Here is a 6,658-nt window from a genome sequence, read left to right on the forward strand (position 1 = left end):
CTAATTAGAATCCACCACTGCTAATTTAGAATTTGGCCTTCAGATAATCAAGGAAGATTGTGGGATAAATGAGTAGAGGAATAATCTACTAACTGGTGCGGAATTTATAACCACAAACTAACTGGCAAGTACACCGGGTCATACCAAGTAGTACCTCAAGTGAATGAGTGTCGATCCCACGAGGATTGATGGACTAAGCAACAATGGTTAAGTGATTCACTTAGTTAGACTAACAGAAAAGAGTGTTGAGAGTTCAAATGCATCAAACAGTAATTCAGAGAATCAGAAAATAAGCAGTAAATTGAGGTGAAATATATATGGAGAAAACAGTTAAGGTTTCAGAGATATCTATCTCCCGGATTGACTTTTTTTATTAACTATTTTAATCATAAAAGATTCAATTCATGGCAAACTATATATGACTAAACCTCAATTCCTTAGACCATTTTAGTCTCCTCTAACCTTCATCAACCGCCAATTCCTTGGTCACTTAATTCCAATTAGAGAGTGAAGTTCAATTCTAGTTTATATGCCACAGAAACCCTAATTACCCAAACATAAGAGGATTATATGTCACGTATCCCGTTAAGTCCAGATAATTAGAAATTTAGGAGAAATTGTTTTAAAGTTGTTGTTCAAGTAAAGAGCTTTTCCAAGTTATACAAGAACTCAATTAGAACAAGGGTCATACTTCCGTTCCACCCAGATTCATAAGATAAAGAACAAAAACTATTCTTGAAATAGAAATTAGTACATGAATTAAAATAGAAAAATAATAGTATCAATCCATATAATAGACAGAGCTCTTAACCTTAACAGTGTAGGTTTACTTGCTCATGGTTCAGAGAGAAAACTAGGATTCTGAAAACTGTAAATTGTGGAATGATGTAGAAGAGAAGAGAAGAGAAGAGCCCGAAGAGCTGATTCTTTTCTCTTTTATATCTAATCCTAATTAATATAAAATATATTTCCTAAAAAACTAAATAATATCTTTTCCTAATTATAAAAGAAATAAAGTTTAATCAAAATTTATTAATTGCTTCTCGTAGCCTTGTGTAGACGAATTGGGGACCACTTGTGCATTGAAGGTTGGCGCCGAACTTGAAGGGAGTCAAGTTCGGCGTGGACTAGGCAGCAGGTTCCCCTTTACTTCTTGGCTTGTGCTGCTAAACTTGACAATGGTCAAGTTTGGCATGGGATGTTGTACGCAAATATCCCGTGGAAGCTTCATGCTGGCGCCGAACTTGAAGAACTTCAAGTTCAGCGTAGAGGAGACTGAACGCTCTTCTTGGATAATGGAGTTGGCACCAAACTTGGGAGAAGCCAAGTTTGGCGTGGAGGTGGCAGCATTGCTTTCTTAGGGCTTTTTGAGGTGGCGCCAAACTTGAGTATCTCAAGTTTGGCGTGGAGGTGGCAGCCTTGCCTTCAAATATCTCCTTTTTCTATCCTTGACTCAAACTCTGTCAAATTTGTCCAAAACTCTACCTGAAATAAACAAAATTACACACAACTCAAAGTATCATTCATAGTGGTTAAAATATATTAAATCTTGATTAAACTTAGTGGTGCACGAAATCGTGATCGTTCATTCCTCGGTAACGGCGTCAAAAACTTTATACGCACGTTCATAATCTTAATTCTTTATCACAACTTCGCACAACTAACCAGCAAGTGCACTGGGTCGTCCAAGTAATAAACCTTACGTGTGTAAGGGTCGATCCCACGGAGATTGTCGGCTTGAAGCAAGCTATGGTCACCTTGTAAATCTCAGTCAGGCGGATTCAAATGGTTATAGAGTTTTAATAATTAAAAGATAAATAAAATGTAAAATAAAGATAGAGATACTTATGTAATTCATTGGTGAGAATTTCAGATAAGCGTATAGAGATGCTTTTGTTCCTCCTGAACCTCTGCTTTCCTGCTGTCTTCATCCAATCATTCCTACTCCTTTCTATGGCAAGCTGTATGTTGGGCATCACCGTTGTCAATGGCTACATCCCGTCCTCTCAGTGAAAATGGTCCAAAATGTGCTGTCACCGCACGACTAATCATCTGTCGATTCTCAATCCTGCTGGAATAGGATTCAGTAATCCTTTTGCGTCTGTCACTACGCCCAGCACTCGCAAGTTTGAAGCTCGTCACAGCCATCCCTTCCCAGATCCTACTCGGAATACCACAGACAAGGTTTATACTTTTCGGATCTCAAGAATGGCCGCCAATAATTCTAGCCTATACCACAAAGACTCTGATCTCATGATCAGGAGGCTAAGAGATACACATTCAAGCTTGTTTGCATGTAGAACGGAAGTGGTTGTCAGGCACGCGTTCATGGGTGAGAATGGTGATGAGCGTCACATAATCATCACATTCATCATGTTCTTGTGTGAGAATGAATATCTTAGAGAAGAAATAGGCTTGAATTAAATAGAAAAATAATAGTACTTTGCATTAATTCATGAGGAACAACAGAGCTCCACACCTTAATCTATGGTGTGTAGAAACTCTACCGTTGAAAATACATAAGAACAAGGTCCAGGCATGGCCGAATGGCCAGCCTCCCCAAATGGCATATGAATTCGAAAATAGGGAAAAAGACCCCTAGTACAATAGTAAAAAGTTTTATTTATACTAAACTAGTTACTAGAGTTTACAGAGATAAGTAAATGATGCAGAAATCTACTTCCGGGGCCCACTTGGTGTGTGCTTGGGCTGATCATTGAACTTTCATGTGTAGAGACTTCTTTTGGAGTTAAACGCCTGGTTGTAACCTGTTTCTGACATTTAACTCTACTTTGCAACCTGTTTCTGGCGTTTAACTCCAGAATAGGGTAGAAAGCTGGCGTTGAATGCTAGTTTGTGTCGTCTAAACTCGGGAAAAGTATGGACTATTATATATTTCTGGAAAGCCCTAGATGTCTACTTTCTAACACAATTAAGAGCGTGCCATTTGGACTTCTGTAGCTCCAGAAAATCCACTTTGAGTGCAGGGAGGTCAGAATCCAACAGCATCTGCAGTCCTTTTTCAGCCTCTGAATAAGATTTTTGCTCAAGTCCCTCAATTTCGGCCAGAAAGTACCTGAAATCACAGAAAAATACACAAACTCATAGTAAAGTCCAAAAATGTGATTTTTAATTAAAAACTAATAAAAATATACTAAAAACTAACTAAATCATACTAAAAACTATGTAAAAATAATGCCAAAAAGCGTATAAATTATCCGCTCATCACTTAGCAATTCAAATGCAAATTCACTAGGAAAAGATAGGAAAGATGCTCACGCATCACAACACCAAACTTAAAGCAACAAAAGTTAGTACATTATTGAGATGTGAATTTGCATGAGAGGTGATAGTTCGGTTTTGCTCATGTCTCTTCTTAAAGTGGGGCTTATCTGTTGTAATTCTGAACATTTTCGGCATGTCACTCTCCTTTGAATCAGAGGAACATCACTGTCATTCAAAATCAGAATCCGGATCATATTATGAATTCTTTGATCTTTATACTTCAGTTTAATCCTTGAACACAGCCGATATTCTTTAATTTTCAATTAATTGATGCTTTGCACCTTGAGCCTAGCCGTGACTTTAAATGTGCCGTCTCAATGGTTAATTGACACAAGAACACCACAAGCACTTGACTGCGGAACTCTTTTGAAGTTCTGATTTTCTTTCAGTCACTCCCAGACAGTGGTACTCAAAGCCTTTGGCATACTCTGCTAAATGCATCTGATCTCGACTCTAAATGTTTTGTCTCAAGGATTACTTGGCACAAGAACACCACAAGCATATGACCAGGGAAACAAATCTTTGAGCTTTTAATTATGCCTGACCTCCCTAGTCATTGATGCTCAGAGCCTTGGACCTTGCTTTTTATTCTTCCTTTGCTGTTTCTTTTGCTTCAAGGATCAACTTTCACTAATTTCAGAAAATTCATAATAGTTCTCTAAATTTCTTTTCCTTATACATCAACATCCTTTGATTCAAATTCAAACATGCACGGTTCATGTCATACATTTAGAATCACAGAGAACACCACCACATTTGATTAAATGAGACTACTATCTTTCATAAACTCTTTTACTCATGCATTACATCTTTTTCTTCTTTCTTTTCTTTTGATTTCAAGCTTAGTGAGCAATACATGAGACACTTTTTCAGAATAAAAATCAAATAACAAAATAAATAGTAAATTAAAATAGAACCTAGGAATTGAAATAACAACTAATCATGCAATAACAAAAAAAATAGCAGAAAACAGAAACCTAATCATAAAAATAGCAAAATAATAAGGAAAATGAAAAGGAACTGAGCCACCTCAATCTCCTTGGTGGGGATCTCTCTCCTCAGGCTGTGCTCCGTAAGGTCCTCTTTGACGGCTGTAATCCTATCTCAGTTGCGAGATCTCCTGCCGCTGAAGGTTCTGATCAGTCCTCATCTCATCAAGGGTGGTACATAGATGCTCCCAATGGCTGTTCTATGTGGCTCTCATCTTTTCTACAGACACCATGTACTGCTGCCAGCGGCTGTCATTAGTGACCCTCATCTGCTCCATGGAGGATGCGAGCTACTGCCAGTAATCTTGAGGAGGAAAGTAATGTCCCAGAGGCAGTGCCTACTCCTCTTGAGCTCCTTCTTTAGCCTGTTCGACTCTTGGGAGTCTCTGATAGTCCCTTACCAGTTCCATAGTCTTCTTTGTGATGGGCTTCTCGACTAGGATAGGGAAATCATTCTTTATCTTCACCCTACCGGCCTCACAGAGGCGGAAGATGAGATGTAGGAAGCCCAACCTGGCATTATCCTTGGTGTTGGTGGCGACATGGTAAATCTGCTGGGCAATGACATCCTCCACTTCCACTATCTCTCCTCTTATGATGCAATGAATCAGAATGGCCCAGTCCACAGTGCACTTGGACCGGTTACTTGTGGGTATGATAGACCGGCGAATAAAATGGTGCCATCACCTAGCCAAAGGCGTCAGGTCATCGACTTTGATATGGCATGGATTCCCCTCTACCCCCAGTTTCCATTGGGCATCTGGAATGCAAATATCAGTGAGTACTTGCTCTAATTCCTTATCTCTGTTTACCCTCTCACTGTAGTATTCCTCTTCATTACGGTCTACGAGTGGTAATTGGAGGGTCTGCCGGATAATCTCTGGGCTGAAATCAATGACTCTTTCCTTTACAAAGCTTTTGTGGTCCCTTGCATTGACTCCAGACACATCCTTATAAGTAATCCACAGGTTCCCATAAAATTCTTGAACCATTAATTGTCCAACCTGTGTGTGCGGATTGCATAGAAATTGCCATCCTCTTCTCTAAATTTCACGCTGAATTTCTGGATATTCATCCGGTTGGAGGTTGAACCGCACTTCTGGCAGAACCGGCCTCTTGCTAGTAACTTCATAAAAGTGCTCTTCATGAAGTTTAGAGCGGAAGCGTCTTGAATCACGAGAACCGGTGGCCAGTTCCTTTCCTTTTCTCTTCTTGGAAGGTTGGGTGGTCTTTGGTGCCATAGAAAAAACAGAATAAAACAACAAAGCGACAACACCAAACTTAAAACTGTTGCTCGTCCTCGAGCAAAATAAAAAAATACAAAGGGAAAGAAGAAAAGAGAGCACAAATTACAACAGAAGAAAATAAATTATAATGCTAAAAGTTTCTTTTTCGTTTTTTTTAATGATGAATAATAAAAAAAATAAAAAAGGAAAGAGGGGATAGATAGAATGGGGGGGACGAGGTGGATGTGGGTTGGGAGAGGAGGGTGGCCGGTTGCAGGGTTGGGGTTATGGTGGTATTGAAGGGTTTTGTGTTTGTGGTGGACGTGTGGTTCTGTAAGAAGGGGGTGTGGGATGGGGCTGTGGGTTAAGGCACAGAGGCAAGGGGCTGGCTTTGAGAGTGGGGGTGATTTGTATGTGAGTATGGTGGGTGGGTTGAAGTAGGGTGGAAGTAGTTTATATAAGAGAGGGGGGTTGGTGGGAGGGGGTTGTTCACAGGATTGTTTTGGGAAGGGAGGACTTCACGGGTTGGCGTTGGGAAAAGGGTAAAGGGATCAGGTCTTGTAGTGTTGGAAAGTGATCACATACAGGTATGGGGAAGGGGTGGTATATAAGAAGGGGGAGAAAAGGTGGGGATCTAGTCAAGTGGAGGGCTCCAATCTGCAGGGATTTGGTGGAGATTTGGGAAGATTTGGCTGTATTATAGCATAAAATAACTAATCTGGCACCAAACTTTAGGTAATTGAAGTTCGGCGCCATGAGTTCCATATGAGCTTTCCCTTCCACGCCAAACTTGGGGTAGCTCAAGTTCGGCACCAGTTTCCTTTTTTTTTTTGTAAATTCTCCACTCCAAATGCCAGGGGAGCTAAGTTCGGCATCCCCCTGGCAGAGAATTCTGCCTCTTTTGCATGTAGCACCCACGCCAAACTTGAAATGTTCAATTTCGACATCAACTTCTTCCCTAATTGTATCGTGTTTACATCATTCTTCATGCCAAACTTGGGATTTTCCAGGTTTGGCATGGGCCTTCTAGAGTCCAACTCTCCTTTTGCACGCATACACGGTGCCAAACTTGGAGATCCCAAGTTTGGTGTCAACCTGACCGAGTCAAACCATTAACTGTGAATTTTCTGTCAGAATTCTCTTCTTGAATCTCTACAT

This window comes from Arachis ipaensis, chromosome B1 (assembly GCF_059453495.1).
Source record: "Arachis ipaensis isolate K30076 ecotype BB chromosome B1, ASM5945349v1, whole genome shotgun sequence".
NCBI lineage: Eukaryota > Viridiplantae > Streptophyta > Magnoliopsida > Fabales > Fabaceae > Arachis > Arachis ipaensis.